The 13,038-nt window shown below is 37.9% G+C and overlaps 1 protein-coding gene and 1 long non-coding RNA gene across 6 annotated transcripts in view; one reads left to right on the top strand and one right to left on the bottom strand.

The window, feature by feature from the left end:
- Positions 1-13,038, bottom strand: part of LOC308581871 — a 429,226-nt gene that overhangs the window by 386,962 nt on the left and 29,226 nt on the right. The window lies entirely within an intron of this gene.
- Positions 1-13,038, top strand: part of FIGN (fidgetin, microtubule severing factor) — a 124,813-nt gene that overhangs the window by 96,450 nt on the left and 15,325 nt on the right. The window lies entirely within an intron of this gene.

Here is a 13,038-nt window from a genome sequence, read left to right as displayed (position 1 = left end):
CCTGAATGTCTCAAACTTGCCTTCTGAATGCCTTTTCTCATTCTCCCCCCCCCCCTTAATCCTTTGAGTGAATGCTGTTTATCATGCTCTAGGAAAGCTTGACATGCTTCTAAAAATTGCAGGGGAAACATTAACTGTAATTTTGCTTAAATACAAAGATTGTGTTCTCAAATATACTTGCGGGGTGGGCAGAGATTGTAGATTATCTTGCAGTAAATCTAACATTGCAGCCACCAATTCCTCTAGCTTAATTATGACACTACTAAATGTGAAAATCTATTCAGTGCTAGGAACACTTTTCACATTACATTCCTGCTAAAGATTGGCTGTTAAGAGCTCATTACTGGTAGTTTTCTAAAGAGCGGTTTATTAAACACTGTTACCTAATAAGCATCTTTGGTGGTGCAAATTGCTGAAAACAGTAATGAGTCTGATTAGACTTCATTTCAATTACGACAGCTTGTCTAGCAGGCAGAGGAAAAAAAAACCTCTTTTCCTTGAGGCTTTGGAATCTGGCTATAAGACATTACATGGTTTAAAAAGAAAATGCTACCTCTGTGTTTCTTTTCCACAGTTCAGTAATGAATAGAAAATTGTCTAAGAAGCTGTCCAACTGACACTGGAAACAAGAGGGACAGAAACATGTATATAATGCTGTTTGCTTGAAATCTGCAATGCCTCCTCCATACACATGCTTGTTTGTGTATAAGGTTCCTAAAAGCATTCTTCTGCATCTTTTATTTCAAAGTAAAGGTCTAAATGAAATAATAGCTCTTTGCTCTTAAAATGATTTGTAAAATTTATGTATTCCTCTAATTAGCATACTCCACATCTCAATTGTTTTGTCTGCAAATCTTTTATCCAGCTATTGAGGTTTTCTGATTACCAAGGCAATTGGAAGCATTCAACTTTTAAAACCAGCATTCTTGCAAATTATTTTAAAATGCCCAAGCTGATTATAATGTTTAAGTGAATATTCATTCACTTCTAAGCTTAACTTGGGTGTAAAATGTGTTAACTGTATTTAATGACTGTCTCTCTATTAAATCATGCCTTGAACATTATTACCGAAAATAGGGTGGGGAGGCGGGGTTGGGGGGGAGATTGGTTAATGTATAAGTCCTTAAGTGATTAGCTGTCACTGCTGCTGTTTAGCTGCTGTGGCAAGATTTTAATGAATCTATGTGAAGTGAATAGAAGCCCTTGTTTTTATGATGTCTGAGATCTGTGGATGCTTTTTATACTACTGTTTTGTGTAAAACTAGGGAGAAAAGCATGATAAAAAGATTAAAAGACTATTGCAAACAGTAATGAGAGTTTAATGTAGTTGAATTTGCTGCAGTATAGATAGTAAGTGCATGAAAGACCAACTATTACTGCATCAAATGTTACAACTCACGGCTTAAAAGGCCATATAGCACTATATAATAAACATCATCATGTCCTGTTTAACACACGCTTAAAGCAATTTTGATTGGCTAACCTTACTTAGATAATGCTTACCTGCCATGAGGGGAAAATAATGCCCATGGGAAGAGAATAATGTGAATAGGAAGGTATCACTATTAGCAAAGCAACCCTTCATGTGTTTATTATATTGAAAATCAATTTTCAGGCCATTTTTCTTTGTTAAAAATATCAGAGTTAATGCAATAATTTGGTTTGATTATCTATTTTATTAAATGGTATTTGCAAGTCAAATGTATACTCCTTTATTAATAATGACTTCTGCAAGTTATTAAATCAGATAGCAGAATGCTAGAAATGCTTGCTCACATTGCTTAATGGTCATTCATAGACAGATCAACTAGCATTTATTTATCTGCTAGTTTTGAGAGTGCAATTGGCCGACCTTGAATGCTATAATTTGCAGAACGTATTTAGACAGTTTTATCATTGTGTATCATTCGTATAAGCAAAACTATGATAGTGATTTGCTTTAATACAATCAGCATAGTATATACAGTTCTGGATATGATTATTCATTGATTATCTCTGTCGTTTGGTTTGAGAATATTGGAGCTACTAAAATGGGAGGAAGGAAAAATGAATGCTAAATTTTGGAAAACAAATGTAGTTTTCTCTGAAGTAGAGCTGGGTTCTTTAAACCTTACAAGTGTCTTAATTTCCCACCCCTTCAAAGGGATAGTCCAGATTTTAGTCGGTCACTCTGTGCCTTCCTCCAGAGAAAGCTCCTGCTGTGAAATGTAATTTGCTTCTATTAATTGGGGGACAGGGAACACACAGGAGAAGTTAGTTTTTAAGGGCATTATGAATAACCTATACAGACTATCAGTGGCTCCCTTTTAAAAATAGGGTTGTTGGAGGAACAGTTGACTAGAGTTAACCATTTTCACTTTTTTATTATTTTACTAGCATAATGGCTATGTGCATTTGGATGTCAAAATAAGCCTTGTGCCATATATACTCACCCTGCCTACTTATTGTCCAGTACAGTTGTGAGGTGATCAGAAGCTTTCATTTCTATTTTTGATTAACCACAGTTTAGCATTACTGTGCTTTATCAGAACCATGTTATTAGTCTTAAATAATTTGTTGGAACAAGTGATTTCATAAGATTAAAAACAGTCTCTACCAAGTTTGAACTAAATATAGTAGATCTGAAACAGAAGTAAAAGCTTCCGCACTGAGAGAAGGGGGCTACACAAATTTGAGGCTCACTGTGGCTTCCCATCATAATAAACCATGGTTTGCTGTGATATGCAAAATCAGCCATTTTATAGATTTCAAAACTCAAAACATTAACATTCCAGTTGAAATAAATAAATAAAATGCCACAACACTTGCCCTAATGCATCAGCATTCAAATAATGAGCTATTTCACATTTTTAAATATTTTATTTCAAGACCTTTAATTGGATGAGCAAGGAAGGAAGCTTGTTGATGGACTACATAACTCAGAGAAAATGTTAATCTTACCCTGGCGTTCCAATGTTTCAGTTTGTTTAGTCATCGTTTTGCCACTAATCATGTTTCTCTGCGGTAGAAAGAGGATACATTGCAAGAAGAAAAGGAGACAGGCTTTGCAAACAGCCACGTCAAGGGAATCAATCCATTTTTAGCCTGTGTTTTGCCCTTACATAAATTAGGTTTGTGGCCTGTCATCAGATTAGTTGGTGCAACACTGAATGTTTGATGTAAATAGCACATGTTGTTGTTGTTGTTGTTGTTGTTGTTGTTGTTGTTGTTGTTGTTGTTGTTGTGCCACCCATCTGACTGGGTTGCCCCAGCCAGTCATTTATTTGCAAGATTATGTACTTATTTTCTAACTCTGGTACACCAATTTTATGATCAAGAAAATTGTGTTTCATTTTTGTACAAAACCAAAGAAAGTGTGAGACCACTGACGCTCCTATGAGCAGAAGCAAGTATCAGAAGCTACCTCTTTCCTGACTAAACTCTTAAGGGATGTGTTATGTGCAACTTCTGTGTGACAATGGAAAAAGAGACAGTAGTTTGGGAATTCTGTGTGTATGTATATGTAAGACTGCAAGTGCTGCTAAGAGTAGTCTGCTGTTAATCCTCGGCCACGTCAGTAGCATGCTAAAGCAGTTTATCGTCATATGTTGTCTTGTATATAAGAAACAACACTAAACCCAGCAAAACTCATTTCATATGTAGCTTTCTTTCCCTCCACGGCATTCAGATCAAAGTTATTTTCTTCAAGCTGAACTAAAAAGGTCCTGGGAGTGAAGGACACTGAATTAATGCACCATGTCACCCAGTCATGGCTATAGATTCCCCCCCCCCTCGCAAGTCTGAAATGCAACAGCTTGTACAATTGCATTAAAAATTAATGTGTAGATTACCAAAGTAAGTAAAATGCATAAACTAACCTCTTTTTTATTTTCTTTTCTTTTGCAAAGTCTGACTATGTTTTGCAGTCAACTTAAGAAGGATTTCCTCCCCAAAGACAGTATTAGATTACTTCCAAATATACATATAATGCATTTACTCTCCTTTAGCTTATTAGCACAGAGGTACTCTGATCTCAATAAAAGTAACTGCATAACTTGATTAGATAGGTGGGTGCTAAACTGGGATATGCAATGGCATTAGGAATGGGAAATTGAGAGGAATATGTCATTTATTTTAGATGAAGGTACTAAATCTGCATGGTGACCCGTATTAGTTCAAGATTGACCATTTATTTCAAACTTTCCAAAATTGATCTTTGCTTTCATATGCTTAAAAAGAACAGGACTGTGCAGAGAGGTCTCTTTGATTAACCCAACTGTATCTGTAAAATACATATTTTCGTGTTCATAAAGGATGAATCTTAGGATTAAAAGTAGGCAATTGGCATTCATAATTTTGTTTTGCTATTTTAAAGAAGGAAGGCTATTTCTTGAAGCAACACAATTTGACAGATGAAAAATGTTACTGATTTAACCTTAAGACTAAGGTTAATGGCTAGTGTTTATATCTATACTCTTCAGAAAAAAATATATACAAAAATGCACAGCCTTCTCCAGTGCTTTTTTTCTGGAGGGACGCAGGGGTACACATACCCCTAAACATTTTGTGAATCTTTGTACTTTTGTTCATTTACTGTATTTATTTTTCCCGATTTCAACTATAAAATGGTGATATGGTTGAGTCAAAGTGCGAGCACCACTGAACATTTTTATTTATTTTTTTAGAACGAAAGCACTGGCTATACTCCACAGATCTGTGAAGGAGCATATCTGCTTTCCCAATTGTAATAAATAAATTGTCAGTAGAGGGTGTGCTTATTTTTTTGTATCCCTCCCCTATTAGGGAGAAGATACAGGATGTGCAAATAGAGTAGCTTCCTGCTAAATGAATGCTAGATCTAGCATAGGATCAGGGAGAATATTGGCTAGTAATCTGATCTGCTTTTTGCATTCATGGAAAATGCATCCTCCCGTTGATTAGAAAATATTAAGATTCACTGTCACTTAAAGCTGAGCACACCATTGATCTGAATCAACAATGGTCATTCAATATTCATACCAGTATTTATCCTTATTTATTTCCCTCTTTAAATGTCTCCCTTTTATTTACGTAAGTATGAGAATGTTGATGGTAACAAACAAGAATGTTTGTAACATGTGGCATGTGGTCTTTATGAGTCACAGAATGCTATTAATGCGTAAATGTGAAATTTGCGTGTCTAGTACACTGCAGGAGGGAGGACTTAAATAGATTTCCAAACCCATCTCCCTAATTAGCTGTTAAAAATCAAGGTATTTTGTGTTTCACCTATAGCTGTGTGTGCTTTAGTTGTGCATGCTTGCTTGCAAGAGCAGTAACTCCAAGAGAAAAAAATAACAGTCAAATCTTAGAAATTTACTTCAGATAGAAATTATGTGTTTCTTCATTACTATCCAGATTAAATCTCTGATTGCAATCCTTTGCAGAGTTTTACATAAAAATAAGTCCAATTTAACCCAGTGGACTTAACTCCAGGGATGCAACCAGGATTTCCTAGGTCTGGTACGTTGTATGTGGATTGCCGCCCCACCCCATAATCTACTCTCAATAAGTGCTGTTTATGTTTTATCATATTATTATTATTATTATTATTATTATTATTATTAATCTGTTGGGGGCTGCCCAGAGTGGCTGGGGAAACCCAGCTAGATGGGCGGGGTACGTATACATACATACATACATACATACATACATACATACCTCACAGGGATGTTAGACTTGTTTGATTTCTTCTTCACCCTTTACCATAACGTCCCTTGTCAGGTTACAATAATATAAAATTCCTTATTAAAAACAGGTTAAAAACAAATTACAGTTACAGAAATAGGGTGGATCCTAATGCTAATCCTAAAAGTGGGGGCAGGGAGGATAGTGTGCACAACCTTGAGCTCCTGAGTAGAAAACAAGGATGCAAATATATAATATCAGTCACAGCAGCCCCCTTGTTTTAGCTGCAACATTTCATAGTCCTGATATTTACAAAGACAGACACACACACAGAGAGAGAGAGAGTGCAAGCCAAACCTGAGAAATAATCAACAAGCAAAAAATATTCTTGAGTATGTGCAGATTCACAACTTTGATGGCTGAACTACCAACTCTCAGCCTACCTAGTTGTGAACATAAAAGAGGGAAAACAATACACACAGATATAATCTCCTGGGAGTAAAATCCACAATATGCAACAAATATGTGCACTTTCAGAACTCTCAGCAAAGCTCATATAAACAGAAAAGCATTCTTGTGGTAAAGTACAGTCTACCTGCAGCCGTAAGGTGCTTGCTGATTCATTATATATTTTTGCTTCTGGTTATTGTATACAGTACTGGTAAATAACAGCCCAGTGATGGCAAGCAGACCAGTAACGGCTGGGTGGGGGACATAGAAAACCGAGAACAGGGGTTGCAATTGCCCTTCCTTCCTTCCTTCCTTCCTTCCTTCCTTCCTTCCTTCCTTGACAGGAAGAAAGCCTAATTTATGTCAAGGGTTTTTAGTAGAACATATGGAAACCACCCAGTTGTTTCATTCTGTAAAGGCAGCACACTTGGGCAGAGAATGAAATAATTTGGACACCAAGGAAACTGTTTAAACAAACACATCCTAACATCCTTCTCTATCCAGCGTCAGCAACAATGATCCACTCCTGCTTTTTCTGCTCCTCTGAAAGGGCAACCCCACTGATACCCAGGTGGGAGTGGTCTGCATTTCTTCTTCTGATAGCCTAGCAACAGTGATTAAGTGATTAAGCATCCTTAGCAATGGCACAGAAGTCTTGAAAGTGCCTCTGCATTTCATGCTCTAACTTTCTTTAGAAATGTCTGATGACTTACTTTTTTAAAAAAGGAAAGAAAGCTAAGACTCTGGAGTCCCTTCTGGGTCAGGACCTGGCACATGCATAGCCCCTGTGATCCCTTTTTAGTGGTCTTGTTTAATTCTGTGTAAGCATATTACTGTAAGTCACACCTCCCCCTTGTTTTTCTGTCTGTCATATGTTCAATTTATGTACACAGAGAGTGTGTGCATGTTATGTTAAATATCAGAAACTTCTTTAATGTTGTTTTGTTTATATTCTGATAAAAAAATCAAAATGTCCAAATATTTGCTAAAGTGAAATAACTAGAATAATTAATAATAATAATAATAATAATATAATTTCATTAATAATGTCTGCTACCTTCTCCCACATTCTACTTCAAGTCTGTGACTAAATGCAGACTCCATAGTTTCAAGGTCAGCCAAATCCCTCCCCCTACTTTGTTCACCATCAGGTCTGGAAAAAAGTTTGGGGCAACTTGAAAGCTTGCTTCTTATTTTGAGAGTTTTTGGTTGACTTAATGAACATATTGCCCCAATGTATATTTGGGGTTTAGGTGATAAAATCCATCAACTCTCAGATTAATGTTAAAAATTGGGGGGGGGGGGAGAGAAGTTCCCATAATAGAAGATCAGATAATAGAAGAGAAATAATCCTTGCACTAGATGCACTCAAGGAAACTTCATAACATTTTGAAACATTGTTGTAAACTAGGCTGTGAAACTTTTATTTTATTTTCTGCAGAAGGTAATGTTGCCTTGAATGTTCTTGTTCTTATTTTACAGTGTTGTCCTATACATTTCTACTCCAGAAGTAAGCCCCGTTGAGTTCAATTGGGACATGCTCCCAGCTAAGTATACATTTAGCCAAGCACTGTAATCCTAAAAGGGGCCTGCGAGGTGCAGTAAGTGGATCCCCTACTGCTTCTGCAGCCCTGCTGGCTTCAGCAGCCAGGACAAGAACGCAAGGGAGGTTTTCAGTTTTCATGCACTAGTTTTAGGCTGGCGCAACAGCCCTTTTCCAGGAAACAGTTCAGCATGGCATCCTGTCCCGCTCCTAGCCCACCACTAGCTGTCTGCCACAAGTGGGAACACTGCCAGCAGTATCTTGTCACCAAGGCACAGTAGGGGTTTCTAGTGGTGGTGCTTCTTTGCAGGTAGAGACCAGCAGTTCATAACCCTCACCAGCTATATTGCTCAGGGGGTTAGGACAGTGCTCTTAGTGTCTGGTAAAAGAACAACTTTTATACTCATTTCCATAATTTACCCATAAATATTGACATTTATCATGGCAAGTTGCAAATGTCATTAATAAGTGTCATGACACAAACCTGTCGACATTTGCAAGTAGAATCCAAGGCTAACTAAATGCTTTCCAGAAATGATTTAAATCAGTCTAATGTTCATTGTCGCCAGTAGATGTTGTTATTGTTGTTATCATTAATTTATTACTACACAATCATCTCAAGGAGATGTGCAATAAAAACAGCAAAAAACCAAACCCAGTTAAAAACAAACCAAAAAAAGTCAATGCATTTAAAACAAAAATAAAACAATAAAAAACAGACATCCAGTTATTCAGCTGGGAAAGCCTGCCAGAACAAAAATGTCTTCAATTGTTTCCAGAAAGTGGGTGTGTGTCATATCTCAACAGGAATGCTCTTCTGCAGAACATGGGCAGCTACACTAAAAGCCCTCTTCTGAGTTACTGAAGAGCAGGCTCTGAGTTATTTGGAATTTGCAGAAGAAACTTTCTCACAGACCTTAGGGATCTACTGGCTATATAAGAGATAAGGCAGTCTCACAAATAACCCATTCCTGGGCTGTATAGAGCCTTATATGTTAGTACTAACACCTTTAACTTGGCTTGGTCACAGACTGGCAGACTGGCATATCCCACAAAGAAGGTTTAATGTGTAGGTGGTAGTTGGACTCTGCAAGCAACCTAACCACCATGTTCTGCAGCAGCTGCAGTATCCAATCCAACCCCACATGTGGTCCCACATTGAGCACATTACAGTAATCCAACCATGAGGTTACGAAAGCATGTACAACTGTGGTCAAACTATCCCAATCCATCAATGGCCATAGGTGTCCTACCAAATGAAGTTGGGGAAAGGCAATCTAGGCCACCAAGGATACCATGAGATAGTCTAGGTCAGAGGTTTTCAACCTTCTTGGGTTCATGGCTCCCTTAACCAACCACATTCTTTCTGCATCACCTCTGTGGGGCTCAGGACCCTAGTTATATCACCTGTTTTCAAACACCCTCCCTTGTGGAGTGTTCCTTCAGCCTCCTCTCTTGTCCTGTTTCCTTGGAGTCTTCTGGGCAGCCCCAGCTCCTGCCCTGGTCTCTGAGCTGCCTCACACTGCCCCACATAGGCCTGGGAAGCACCTTCTGGCCAGCCCCAGAGGCACCATCTGCCTGGAGAACTGTGCAAGCTTTTGGGAGGCAAGGATGAGAGCATCAGAGGAGGGAGGGAAGGGACGAGAGATGAGAGGCCAGTGTTGCCCACGGCCCGCCGACCATCATTAAGGGACCCCAGGGTGCCACAGCACACTGGTTGAAAACCACTGGCCTACGGAATGATTGGAACTGTGAATAATTTGATTTCCTTTCAGTATGATTAGGTACACAAATATTAAAATTAGTGTTTATCTTGAATGATATTGTACCCCAAACATTATTACTTTGTTTGAGGTTTTAATTGTCTTTAGCCTCTACACCATTGTTGTTTTTTAATCCTACTTATTACAGCTTGCCTTATATGTGGGAATGATCAGCCAAAATTAAGCACTTCTTATTGATTTCAATGGAAGAATGCTAAACACATGTTTAACACTCCAGTTAAAATCAATGGGACAAAAGTGCTTAATAGTGTGTAGGCTGTGCCATTTTTTGGCTCACGGGTCAATGTAAAACAAATACTGGATAAATTGAAAGGTTTAGAGTATGAGAAAATGAGGAGGCCATGTCCAAGGCAAAAAAACTTTTCAATAAACACATTAAATGGTCCTAATGTATAAATGCACACAACAATTTTCCGTGTAGCAAACATGAGCAACTTAACTACTGTATTCATGTAGAACTTATTTGGGTGGGAACTACGTTGCCTTTCCATAGCCGTCTTTAAATGAAAATTATCATTTTAATAAGTAACTGCCTGTATCCATATATACCAACTCAGTAACTTTGGCTCACAATAAGACAAATCAACAATGCCTGAGGTACATTTTAATCCCATTACTTTGTTTCAATTGTTACTTTGTTCTTATGTCAATCTCTCTCTTCATTTGATAGAGATTTTTTTGCAGTATGAGACTTACTACAATACGTGCTAAACACGTTTAAGGCAGAATTGCCTTTGTGATTGTTAGAACTTCAGCCATGTATATTAGAAGAAAGGGGTTGGAGGATGGGGATGAGAGTAATTTGCTGCAATTGTATTGTAATTGGCAGTCGTGAGGTGTGAAAGTGTGATTTAAAAGGAATAATCATTTGACCGTATTTAAATTAGATAATTGGGATGTGGAGTGTACAGGTTTCAAAATTGTTCTGCAACTAGTTACAAGCTCCCAATTGGTTCACTTTGATATTATACTATGTGTGTTCCCTGTAGTCAGTATCAAGTTAAACTATTTGGTTCAGAGAGGAAAATAATTTTAAATTTTCAGTGTTAACTTTCATGGAAACATTACAGATGCCTTATACTGAATCAGACCATTGGTCCATCTAGCTCAGTGTTATCTGTACTGATTGGCTGCAGTTATCTAGGGTTTCAGATAAGGGAAATTCCCAAGCCCTTCCACGACATGCCAGGGATTGAACCTGTGACCATCTGCATGCAAAGTAGATGCTATACCACTGCACTACAGTCCTTTGGCATTCAGAAGGGCTACAGAGCTGAAGATGTATTCTATTATTAAGAATATTTTAAGGGAAATGGGGGGGGGGAATATTAATATGAAAAATTTGTGTAAAGTTGGAGCATGGTAGAAGGAGGAAGCCAGTTACATGAATGCGGTCCTGCACGTGTTCGTGAAATTACACCATTGTACATACCCTCCAACATTTCTCCAATGACAATAGGGACATCCCATACCGTAATGATAATTTTACTATTTATACCCCCATTCATCTTACTGGGTTGCCCCAGCCACTCTGGGCAGCTTCCAACATACATAAAAATGTAATAAAACATTAAACATTTAAAAAAAATACCTTCCCTATACAGGATTCCCTTGGGGGCTGGATAACTCTAAACCCTCCAACATTTCTCCAATGAAAATAGGGACACCTTAAGGAAAAGTGGGACATTCCAGGATCAAATCAGAAACTGGGACGGCTTCTCCAAAGCATGAGTGTCCCTGGAAAATAGGGACACTTGGAGGGTCTGCATTGTATAGTGTTCTAAGTTGTCCCTTTACAACACCACACAAAATAAAGAGCAGCATTATAGTTAATGTTAATAAGGTGTGCATTTCATATTAAAATATGTTAGAGCGGGAAGGAACAATATGTGAAGTCTACAATTCTAAAAACTTTCATGCAAATAAGTGCCTTTCAGATTGGAGAGATTACTTGTAGTAAACATATGTCTGCTTTCACATGTACTTCGCAAACAGGGCCTTCTAAGTTGAAGTGGATAAAGCCTGCAACATGCCCATTTTAAAGCCACTGAGGTTCCATGTAGTCACACATGTCTAGATTAGACTCCTCATCTTCAGTGGGTATGTATGAATACCTTTGATGGAAACTCAAATTGCAAATTCCAGAATGGTTAACCTTCAGGAGGGATGCGTTTATTTCAATTTTCAGTTAAAAAAATCCACAGTGCAGTAGCGGTTGACAGGGTGGCACCGACGGGGCATTGTTCACCTGGCTTTCCAAAAACAAGCATTGCTACAATATACTGAAAATGGGAGGAGTGGGCAGATGCCACAGCAAAGCTAATCGTTCACCAACTGCTGTCGCCACAGCATTTTGACACTATTTTGACTTAGTTTCACTATTATTATTATTACTATTACTATTATTATTATTATTATTGGTTTAAATTCTTCCTTTCCTCCATCACAGACTGCACAGCTGGGGACATGTAGTTACCCATCCAGCCACTGACTAGGCCCAAACCAGCTTAGCATCAGCAAGGTGGCCTATTATGCCTTCTTGGACCAAACGATCAAATACTAACAGTTTAATACTAAAATTACTGCTGGATTTCCCCATCAGCTCTTATAAGCTTTCCATGTGACATACAGAATTTTAGCATTTATTTAAGTGCTGGAAGAGCCAGCAGCAATGGGTCTCCTTTTGGTAGGACAAATAGCTTAATAGAATATTCTTTTCAAAGGCAGCCGTGGCTATTTACATAACATAATGACTATATTTTCTCTTGTATGTGCAAAGGAAATTTTACAGCAGACATGGCTGCATAAACAGTACCCATCACAGTATTAACAATAACAGTATTAGTACTTATTACATATTTATACAGTATTTTTTCCAAATTGCTCAAAATGCTTCACTTGCATTAGTCCTGTAAACCTTTCATCAAACTTGTATTGTTATCCACCTGTTACAAATTGACATCAGTTCATGACTGATTTAAAATAAGAACCAGGGACTTTCCAGTCCATCACTCATTTTCTAGTTGACTATGCTACACTAGAAGTCAGTGTGGGAGAAAACTATAGTTGTTTCAGATTGCAAGTGTGAGTGCACTCTTGCTGGTAATCATTCAACTGCCAAATCCTTGGGGAAAGTATATATTTTTTTCTTTGCTCTTTGGTGTATACCTTGTAGAGAGAAATATCACATGCAAGACTTGGTCCCTGTCTTCTGGTAGCACAGGATTATGAACCAGAGTTGTCTCTATTAAGGACCTGATTCTTAAAGGTTTTGAGCATCTTCAACTCAATGAAGCCTAACACTTAAGAGTACTTGACATCTTTGAGCGCTGGGACCTCATCTGAGTTGATGGATGTTCGCTTTTGATATAGAATCAGGTGTCTGCATTCAATCACTTCAGAGTAATTATTACAGTAAGTATTCTAGATGTACAGTCTTTTCAATAGTTCCTAATACTTGAAGAACAGAAAGAGTACAGCTGTCTAGTAGAACAAAATGAATGCTACATCAGTGTAGTGTGCCATTTTGTTAAACATGGGTCCAAAACTGAGCAATATCTGCTAGTTTCTAAATAGGCTTGAATCCAGACAGAAGCGTTGATGTGTTAGATATGC

This window comes from Podarcis bocagei (genome assembly GCF_964188305.1).
Source record: "Podarcis bocagei genome assembly, chromosome: 1".
In the NCBI taxonomy this organism is placed as follows: domain Eukaryota; kingdom Metazoa; phylum Chordata; class Lepidosauria; order Squamata; family Lacertidae; genus Podarcis; species Podarcis bocagei.
The sequence above is the reverse complement of the archived record's forward strand: the minus strand, read 5'-3'. Positions and strand labels throughout refer to the sequence as shown.